This window comes from Leptosomus discolor, chromosome 24 (assembly GCF_034619465.1).
Source record: "Leptosomus discolor isolate bLepDis1 chromosome 24, bLepDis1.hap2, whole genome shotgun sequence".
NCBI lineage: Eukaryota > Metazoa > Chordata > Aves > Leptosomiformes > Leptosomidae > Leptosomus > Leptosomus discolor.
The window spans coordinates 2,453,455-2,464,840 of record NC_141414.1 but is presented as its reverse complement, the minus strand read 5'-3'; positions in this window follow the sequence as shown (position 1 = coordinate 2,464,840).

Below are 11,386 nucleotides of genomic sequence, written 5' to 3'. Positions count from 1 at the left end.
CCGACGTAGAGCCCAACGCACGTCCCGACGTAGAGCCCAACGCACGTCCCGACGTAGAGCCCAACGCACGTCCCGACGTAGAGCTGAAAGTAAGCTAAATCCCGACGTAGAGGCCAACGCACGTCCCGACGTAGAGCTGAAAGTAAGCTAAATCCCGACGTAGAGCCCAACGCACGTCCCGACGTAGAGCCCAACGCACGTCCCGACGTAGAGCTGAAAGTTAGCTAACTACAGACGTAGAGGCCAACGCACGTCCCGACGTAGAGCTGAAAGTTAGCTAACTACAGACGTAGAGGCCAACGCACGTCCCGACGTAGAGCTGAAAGTTAGCTAACTACAGACGTAGAGGCCAACGCACGTCCCGACGTAGAGCTGAAAGTTAGCTAACTACAGACGTAGAGCCCAACGCACGTCCCGACGTAGAGGCCAACGCACGTCCCGACGTAGAGGCCAACGCACGTCCCGACGTAGAGGCCAACGCACGTCCCGACGTAGAGCCCAACGCACGTCCCGACGTAGAGCCCAACGCACGTCCCGACGTAGAGCCCAACGCACGTCCCGACGTAGAGGCCAACGCACGTCCCGACGTAGAGCCCAACGCACGTCCCGACGTAGAGGCCAACGCACGTCCCGACGTAGAGCCCAACGCACGTCCCGACGTAGAGCCCAACGCACGTCCCGACGTAGAGCCCAACGCACGTCCCGACGTAGAGCTGAAAGTTAGCTAACTACAGACGTAGAGCCCAACGCACGTCCCGACGTAGAGCTGAAAGTTAGCTAACTACAGACGTAGAGCCCAACGCACGTCCCGACGTAGAGCCCAACGCACGTCCCGAAGTAGAGCCCAACGCACGTCCCGACGTAGAGCCCAACGCACGTCCCGACGTAGAGCCCAACGCACGTCCCGACGTAGAGCCCAACGCACGTCCCGACGTAGAGCTGAAAGTAAGCTAAATCCCGACGTAGAGCCCAACGCACGTCCCGACGTAGAGCCCAACGCACGTCCCGACGTAGAGCCCAACGCACGTCCCGACGTAGAGCCCAACGCACGTCCCGACGTAGAGCTGAAAGTAAGCTAAATCCCGACGTAGAGCCCAACGCACGTCCCGACGTAGAGCCCAACGCACGTCCCGACGTAGAGCCCAACGCACGTCCCGACGTAGAGCCCAACGCACGTCCCGACGTAGACCTGAAAGTTAGCTAACCAGAGACGTAGAGCCCAACGCACGTCCCGACGTAGAGCTGAAAGTTAGCTAACTACAGACGTAGAGGCCAACGCACGTCCCGACGTGGAGCTGAAAGTTAGCTAACTACAGACGTAGAGGCCAACGCACGTCCCGACGTAGAGCCCAACGCACGTCCCGACGTAGAGCCCAACGCACGTCCCGACGTAGAGCCCAACGCACGTCCCGACGTAGAGCCCAACGCACGTCCCGACGTAGAGCCCAACGCACGTCCCGACGTAGAGCTGAAAGTAAGCTAAATCCCGACGTAGAGCCCAACGCACGTCCCGACGTAGACCCCAACGCACGTCCCGACGTAGAGCCCAACGCACGTCCCGACGTAGAGCCCAACGCACGTCCCGACGTAGAGCTGAATGTAAGCTAAATCCCGACGTAGAGCCCAACGCACGTCCCGACGTAGAGCCCAACGCACGTCCCGACGTAGAGCCCAACGCACGTCCCGACGCAGAGCCCAACGCACGTCCCGACGCAGAGCTGAAAGTAAGCTAAATCCCGACGTAGAGCCCAACGCACGTCCCGACGTAGAACTGATAGTTAGCTAACTACAGACGTAGAGCCCAACGCACGTCCCGACGCAGAGCCCAACGCACGTCCCGACGCAGAGCCCAACGCACGTCCCGACGCAGAGCCCAACGCACGTCCCGACGCAGAGCCCAACGCACGTCCCGACGCAGAGCCCAACGCACGTCCCGACGCAGAGCCCAACGCACGTCCCGACGCAGAGCTGAAAGTAAGCTAAATCCCGACGTAGAGGCCAACGCACGTCCCGACGTAGAGGCCAACGCACGTCCCGACGTAGAGGCCAACGCACGTCCCGACGTAGAGGCCAACGCACGTCCCGACGTAGAGGCCAACGCACGTCCCGACGTAGAGGCCAACGCACGTCCCGACGTAGAGCCCAACGCACGTCCCGACGTAGAGCCCAACGCACGTCCCGACGTAGAGCTGAAAGTTAGCTAACTACAGACGTAGAGCCCAACGCACGTCCCGACGTAGAGCTGAAAGTTAGCTAACTACAGACGTAGAGCCCAACGCACGTCCCGACGTAGAGCCCAACGCACGTCCCGACGTAGAGCCCAACGCACGTCCCGACGTAGAGCCCAACGCACGTCCCGACGTAGAGCCCAACGCACGTCCCGACGTAGAGCTGAAAGTTAGCTAACTACAGACGTAGAGCCCAACGCACGTCCCGACGTAGAGCTGAAAGTTAGCTAACTACAGACGTAGAGCCCAACGCACGTCCCGACGTAGAGCCCAACGCACGTCCCGACGTAGAGCCCAACGCACGTCCCGACGTAGAGCCCAACGCACGTCCCGACGTAGAGCCCAACGCACGTCCCGACGTAGAGCTGAAAGTAAGCTAAATGCCGACGTAGAGCCCAACGCACGTCCCGACGTAGAGCTGAAAGTAAGCTAAATGCCGACGTAGAGGCCAACGCACGTCCCGACGTAGAGCTGAAAGTAAGCTAAATCCCAAAGTAGAGCCCAACGCACGTCCCGACGTAGAGCTGAAAGTTAGCTAACTACAGACGTAGAGCCCAACGCACGTCCCGACGTAGAGCCCAACGCATGTCCCGACGTAGAGCCCAACGCACGTCCCGACGTAGAGCCCAACGCACGTCCCGACGTAGAGCTGAAAGTAAGCTAAATCCCGACGTAGAGCCCAACGCACGTCCCGACGTAGAGCCCAACGCACGTCCCGACGTAGAGCCCAACGCACGTCCCGACGTAGAGCCCAACGCACGTCCCGACGTAGAGCCCAACGCACGTCCCGACGTAGAGCCCAACGCACGTCCCGACGTAGAGCCCAACGCACGTCCCGACGTAGAGCCCAACGCACGTCCCGACGAAGAGCCCAACGCACGTCCCGACGTAGAGCCCAACGCACGTCCCGACGAAGAGCCCAACGCACGTCCCGACGAAGAGCCCAACGCACGTCCCGACGAAGAGCTGAAAGTAAGCTAAATCCCGACGTAGAGCCCAACGCACGTCCCGAGGTAGAACTGATAGTTAGCTAACTACAGACGTAGAGCCCAACGCACGTCCCGACGTAGAGCTGAAAGTAAGCTAAATCCCGACGTAGAGCTGAAAGTAAGCTAAATCCCGACGTAGAGCTGAAAGTAAGCTAAATCCCGACGTAGAGCTGAAAGTAAGCTAAATCCCGACGTAGAGCTGAAAGTAAGCTAAATCCCGACGTAGAGCTGAAAGTAAGCTAAATCCCGACGTAGAGCTGAAAGTAAGCTAAATCCCGACGTAGAGCTGAAAGTAAGCTAAATCCCGACGTAGAGCTGAAAGTAAGCTAAATCCCGACGTAGAGCTGAAAGTAAGCTAAATCCCGACGTAGAGCCCAACGCACGTCCCGACGTAGAGCTGAAAGTAAGCTAAATCCCGCCGTAGCGCCCAACGCACGTCCCGCCGTAGCGCCCAACGCACGTCCCGCCGTAGCGCCCAACGCACGTCCCGCCGTAGAGCTGAAAGTTAGCTAACTACAGACGTAGAGCCCAACGCACGTCCCGACGTAGAGCTGAAAATAAGATAAATCCCGCCGTAGAGGCCAACGCACGTCCCGACGTAGAGCTGAAAGTAAGCTAAATCCCGCCGTAGCGCCCAACGCACGTCCCGCCGTAGCGCCCAACGCACGTCCCGCCGTAGCGCCCAACGCACGTCCCGACGTAGAGCTGAAAGTTAGCTAACTACAGCCGTAGAGCCCAACGCACGTCCCGACGTAGAGCCCAACGCACGTCCCGACGTAGAGCCCAACGCACGTCCCGACGTAGAGCCCAACGCACGTCCCGACGTAGAGCTGAAAGTAAGCTAAATCCCGCCGTAGAGGCCAACGCACGTCCCGACGTAGAGCTGAAAGTAAGCTAAATCCCGCCGTAGCGCCCAACGCACGTCCCGCCGTAGCGCCCAACGCACGTCCCGCCGTAGCGCCCAACGCACGTCCCGCCGTAGCGCCCAACGCACGTCCCGCCGTAGCGCCCAACGCACGTCCCGCCGTAGCGCCCAACGCACGTCCCGACGTAGCGCCCAACGCACGTCCCGACGTAGCGCCCAACGCACGTCCCGACGTAGCGCCCAACGCACGTCCCGACGTAGAGCTGAAAGTTAGCTAACTACAGACGTAGAGCCCAACGCACGTCCCGACGTAGAGCTGAAAGTTAGCTAACTACAGACGTAGAGCCCAACGCACGTCCCGACGTAGAGCCCAACGCACGTCCCGACGTAGAGCCCAACGCACGTCCCGACGTAGAGCCCAACGCACGTCCCGACGTAGAGCTGAAAGTAAGCTAAATCCCGACGTAGAGGCCAACGCACGTTCCGACGTAGAGCTGAAAGTAAGCTAAATCCCGACGTAGAGCCCAACGCACGTCCCGACGTAGAGCCCAACGCACGTCCCGACGTAGAGCTGAAAGTTAGCTAACTACAGACGTAGAGGCCAACGCACGTCCCGACGTAGAGCTGAAAGTTAGCTAACTACAGACGTAGAGGCCAACGCACGTCCCGACGTAGAGCTGAAAGTTAGCTAACTACAGACGTAGAGGCCAACGCACGTCCCGACGTAGAGCTGAAAGTTAGCTAACTACAGACGTAGAGCCCAACGCACGTCCCGACGTAGAGCTGAAAGTAAGCTAAATCCCGACGTAGAGCTGAAAGTAAGCTAAATCCCGACGTAGAGCTGAAAGTAAGCTAAATCCCGACGTAGAGCTGAAAGTAAGCTAAATCCCGACGTAGAGCTGAAAGTAAGCTAAACCCCGACGTAGAGCTGAAAGTAAGCTAAATCCCGACGTAGAGCTGAAAGTAAGCTAAATCCCGACGTAGAGCTGAAAGTAAGCTAAATCCCGACGTAGAGCCCAACGCACGTCCCGACGTAGAGCTGAAAGTAAGCTAAATCCCGCCGTAGAGACCAACGCACGTCCCGACGTAGAGCTGAAAGTAAGCTAAATCCCGCCGTAGCGCCCAACGCACGTCCCGTCGTAGCGCCCAACGCACGTCCCGCCGTAGCGCCCAACGCACGTCCCGCCGTAGCGCCCAACGCACGTCCCGCCGTAGCGCCCAACGCACGTCCCGACGTAGAGCTGAAAGTTAGCTAACTACAGACGTAGAGCCCAACGCACGTCCCGACGTAGAGCCCAACGCACGTCCCGACGTAGAGCCCAACGCACGTCCCGACGTAGAGCCCAACGCACGTCCCGACGTAGAGCCCAACGCACGTCCCGACGTAGAGCCCAACGCACGTCCCGACGAAGAGCCCAACGCACGTCCCGACGTAGAGCCCAACGCACGTCCCGACGAAGAGCCCAACGCACGTCCCGACGAAGAGCCCAACGCACGTCCCGACGAAGAGCTGAAAGTAAGCTAAATCCCGACGTAGAGCCCAACGCACGTCCCGAGGTAGAACTGATAGTTAGCTAACTACAGACGTAGAGCCCAACGCACGTCCCGACGTAGAGCTGAAAGTAAGCTAAATCCCGACGTAGAGCTGAAAGTAAGCTAAATCCCGACGTAGAGCTGAAAGTAAGCTAAATCCCGACGTAGAGCTGAAAGTAAGCTAAATCCCGACGTAGAGCTGAAAGTAAGCTAAATCCCGACGTAGAGCTGAAAGTAAGCTAAATCCCGACGTAGAGCTGAAAGTAAGCTAAATCCCGACGTAGAGCTGAAAGTAAGCTAAATCCCGACGTAGAGCTGAAAGTAAGCTAAATCCCGACGTAGAGCTGAAAGTAAGCTAAATCCCGACGTAGAGCTGAAAGTAAGCTAAATCCCGACGTAGAGCTGAAAGTAAGCTAAATCCCGACGTAGAGCTGAAAGTAAGCTAAATCCCGACGTAGAGCCCAACGCACGTCCCGACGTAGAGCTGAAAGTAAGCTAAATCCCGCCGTAGCGCCCAACGCACGTCCCGCCGTAGCGCCCAACGCACGTCCCGCCGTAGCGCCCAACGCACGTCCCGCCGTAGAGCTGAAAGTTAGCTAACTACAGACGTAGAGCCCAACGCACGTCCCGACGTAGAGCTGAAAATAAGATAAATCCCGCCGTAGAGGCCAACGCACGTCCCGACGTAGAGCTGAAAGTAAGCTAAATCCCGCCGTAGCGCCCAACGCACGTCCCGCCGTAGCGCCCAACGCACGTCCCGCCGTAGCGCCCAACGCACGTCCCGACGTAGAGCTGAAAGTTAGCTAACTACAGCCGTAGAGCCCAACGCACGTCCCGACGTAGAGCCCAACGCACGTCCCGACGTAGAGCCCAACGCACGTCCCGACGTAGAGCCCAACGCACGTCCCGACGTAGAGCTGAAAGTAAGCTAAATCCCGCCGTAGAGGCCAACGCACGTCCCGACGTAGAGCTGAAAGTAAGCTAAATCCCGCCGTAGCGCCCAACGCACGTCCCGCCGTAGCGCCCAACGCACGTCCCGCCGTAGCGCCCAACGCACGTCCCGCCGTAGCGCCCAACGCACGTCCCGCCGTAGCGCCCAACGCACGTCCCGCCGTAGCGCCCAACGCACGTCCCGACGTAGCGCCCAACGCACGTCCCGACGTAGCGCCCAACGCACGTCCCGACGTAGCGCCCAACGCACGTCCCGACGTAGAGCTGAAAGTTAGCTAACTACAGACGTAGAGCCCAACGCACGTCCCGACGTAGAGCTGAAAGTTAGCTAACTACAGACGTAGAGCCCAACGCACGTCCCGACGTAGAGCCCAACGCACGTCCCGACGTAGAGCCCAACGCACGTCCCGACGTAGAGCCCAACGCACGTCCCGACGTAGAGCTGAAAGTAAGCTAAATCCCGACGTAGAGGCCAACGCACGTTCCGACGTAGAGCTGAAAGTAAGCTAAATCCCGACGTAGAGCCCAACGCACGTCCCGACGTAGAGCCCAACGCACGTCCCGACGTAGAGCTGAAAGTTAGCTAACTACAGACGTAGAGGCCAACGCACGTCCCGACGTAGAGCTGAAAGTTAGCTAACTACAGACGTAGAGGCCAACGCACGTCCCGACGTAGAGCTGAAAGTTAGCTAACTACAGACGTAGAGGCCAACGCACGTCCCGACGTAGAGCTGAAAGTTAGCTAACTACAGACGTAGAGCCCAACGCACGTCCCGACGTAGAGCTGAAAGTAAGCTAAATCCCGACGTAGAGCTGAAAGTAAGCTAAATCCCGACGTAGAGCTGAAAGTAAGCTAAATCCCGACGTAGAGCTGAAAGTAAGCTAAATCCCGACGTAGAGCTGAAAGTAAGCTAAACCCCGACGTAGAGCTGAAAGTAAGCTAAATCCCGACGTAGAGCTGAAAGTAAGCTAAATCCCGACGTAGAGCTGAAAGTAAGCTAAATCCCGACGTAGAGCCCAACGCACGTCCCGACATAGAGCTGAAAGTAAGCTAAATCCCGCCGTAGAGACCAACGCACGTCCCGACGTAGAGCTGAAAGTAAGCTAAATCCCGCCGTAGCGCCCAACGCACGTCCCGTCGTAGCGCCCAACGCACGTCCCGCCGTAGCGCCCAACGCACGTCCCGCCGTAGCGCCCAACGCACGTCCCGCCGTAGCGCCCAACGCACGTCCCGACGTAGAGCTGAAAGTTAGCTAACTACAGACGTAGAGCCCAACGCACGTCCCGACGTAGAGCTGAAAATAAGCTAAATCCCGCCGTAGAGGCCAACGCACGTCCCGACGTAGAGCTGAAAGTAAGCTAAATCCCGCCGTAGCGCCCAACGCACGTCCCGCCGTAGCGCCCAACGCACGTCCCGCCGTAGCGCCCAACGCACGTCCCGACGTAGAGCTGAAAGTTAGCTAACTACAGACGTAGAGCCCAACGCACGTCCCGACGTAGAGCCCAAAGTTAGCTAACTACAGACGTAGAGCCCAACGCACGTCCCGACGTAGAGCCCAACGCACGTCCCGACGTAGAGCCCAACGCACGTCCCGACGTAGAGCCCAACGCACGTCCCGACGTAGAGCCCAACGCACGTCCCGACGTAGAGCTGAAAGTAAGCTAAATGCCGACGTAGAGGCCAACGCACGTCCCGACGTAGAGCTGAAAGTAAGCTAAATCCCGACGTAGAGCCCAACGCACGTCCCGAAGTAGAGCCCAACGCACGTCCCGACGTAGAGCTGAAAGTTAGCTAACTACAGACGTAGAGCCCAACGCACGTCCCGACGTAGAGCCCAACGCACGTCCCGACGTAGAGCCCAACGCACGTCCCGACGTAGAGCCCAACGCACGTCCCGACGTAGAGCCCAACGCACGTCCCGACGTAGAGCCCAACGCACGTCCCGACGTAGAGCCCAACGCACGTCCCGACGTAGAGCTGAAAGTAAGCTAAATCCCGACGTAGAGCTGAAAGTAAGCTAAATCCCGACGTAGAGCTGAAAGTAAGCTAAATCCCGTCGTAGAGCTGAAAGTAAGCTAAATCCCGACGTACAGCCCAACGCACGTCCCGACGTAGAGATGAAAGTAAGCTAAATCCCGACGTACAGCCCAACGCACGTCCCGACGTAGAGCCCAACGCACGTCCCGACGTAGAGCCGAACGCACGTCCCGACGTAGCGCCCAACGCACGTCCCGACGTAGCGCCCAACGCACGTCCCGACATGGAGCTGAAAGTTAGCTAAATACAGACGTAGAGCCCAAGGCGCGTCCCGACCTAGAGCTGAAAGTTAACTAACTACAGACGTAGAGCCCAACGCACGTCCCGACGTAGAGGCCAACGCACGTCCCGACGTAGAGGCCAACGCACGCCCCGACGTAGAGGCCAACGCACGTCCCGACGTAGAGGCCAACGCACGTCCCGACGTAGAGGCCAACGCACGTCCCGACGTAGAGGCCAACGCACGTCCCGACGTAGAGGCCAACGCACGTCCCGACGTAGAGGCCAACGCACGTCCCGACGTAGAGCCCAACGCACGTCCCGACGTAGAGCTGAAAGTAAGCTAAATCCCGACGTAGAGCCCAACGCACGGCCCGACGTAAAGCCCAACCCACGTCCCGACGTACAGGCCAACGCACGTCCCGACGTAGAGGCCAACGCACGTCCCGACGTAGAGGCCAACGCACGTCCCGACGTAGAGCTGAAATTAAGCTAAATCACGACGTAGAGGCCAACGCACGTCCCGACGTAGAGCCCAACGCACGTCCCGACGTAGAGCCCAACGCACGTCCCGACGTAGAGCTGAAAGTTAGCTAACTACAGACGTAGAGCCCAACGCACGTCCCGACGTAGAGCTGGATGTTAGCTAACTACAGACGTAGAGCCCAACGCACGTCCCGACGTAGAGCCCAACGCACGTCCCGACGTAGAGCCCAACGCACGTCCCGACGTAGAGCCCAACGCACGTCCCGACGTAGAGCCCAACGCACGTCCCGACGTAGAGATGAAAGTAAGCTAAATCCCGACGTAGAGCCCAACGCACGTCCCGACGTAGAGCCCAACGCACGTCCCGACGTAGAGCCCAACGCACGTCCCGACGTAGAGCCCAACGCACGTCCCGACGTAGAGCCCAACGCACGTCCCGACGTAGAGCCCAACGCACGTCCCGACGTAGAGCCCAACGCACGTCCCGACGTAGAGCCCAACGCACGTCCCGACGTAGAGCCCAACGCACGTCCCGACGTAGAGCTGAAAGTTAGATAACTACAGACGTAGAGCCCAACGCGCGTCCCGACGTAGAGCCCAACGCGCGTCCCGACGTAGAGCCCAACGCGCGTCCCGACGTAGAGCCCAACGCGCGTCCCGACGTAGAGCCCAACGCGCGTCCCGACGTAGAGCCCAACGCGCGTCCCGACGTAGAGCCCAACGCGCGTCCCGACGTAGAGCCCAACGCGCGTCCCGACGTAGAGCCCAACGCGCGTCCCGACGTAGAGCCCAACGCGCGTCCCGACGTAGAGCCCAACGCGCGTCCCGACGTAGAGCCCAACGCGCGTCCCGACGTAGAGCCCAACGCGCGTCCCGACGTAGAGCCCAACGCGCGTCCCGACGTAGAGCCCAACGCGCGTCCCGACGTAGAGCCCAACGCGCGTCCCGACGTAGAGCCCAACGCGCGTCCCGACGTAGAGCCCAACGCGCGTCCCGACGTAGAGCCCAACGCACGTCCCGACGTAGCGCCCAACGCACGTCCCGACGTAGAGCTGAAAGTTAGCTAACTACAGACGTAGCGCCCAACGCACGTCCCGACGTAGAGCTGAAAGTTAGCTAACTACAGACGTAGAGCCCAACGCACGTCCCGACGTAGAGCTGAAATTTAGCTAACTACAGACGTAGAGCCCAACGCACGTCCCGACGTAGAGCCCAACGCACGTCCCGACGTAGAGCCCAACGCACGTCCCGACGTAGAGCCCAACGCACGTCCCGACGTAGAGCCCAACGCACGTCCCGACGTAGAGCCCAACGCACGTCCCGACGTAGACCTGAAAGTAAGCTAAATCCCGACGTAGAGCCCAACGCACGTCCCGACGTAGAGCCCAACGCACGTCCCGACGTAGAGCCCAACGCACGTCCCGACGTAGCGCCCAACGCACGTCCCGACGTAGAGCCCAACGCACGTCCCGACGTAGAGCTGAAAGTTAGCTAACTACAGACGTAGCGCCCAACGCACGTCCCGACGTAGAGCTGAAAGTTAGCTAACTACAGACGTAGAGCCCAACGCACGTCCCGACGTAGAGCTGAAATTTAGCTAACTACAGACGTAGAGCCCAACGCACGTCCCGACGTAGAGCCCAACGCACGTCCCGACGTAGAGCCCAACGCACGTCCCGACGTAGAGCCCAACGCACGTCCCGACGTAGAGCCCAACGCACGTCCCGACGTAGAGCTGAAAGTAAGCTAAATGCCGACGTAGAGCCCAACGCACGTCGCGACGTAGAGCTGAAAGTAAGCTAAATGCCGACGTAGAGGCCAACGCACGTCCCGACGTAGAGCTGAAAGTAAGCTAAATCCCGACGTAGAGCCCAACGCACGTCCCGACGTAGAGCTGAAAGTTAGCTAACTACAGACGTAGAGCCCAACGCACGTCCCGACGTAGAGCCCAACGCACGTCCCGACGTAGAGCCCAACGCACGTCCCGACGTAGAGCTGAAAGTAAGCTAAATCCCGACGTAGAGCCCAACGCATGTCCCGACGTAGAGCCCAACGCACGTCCCGACGTAGAGCCCAA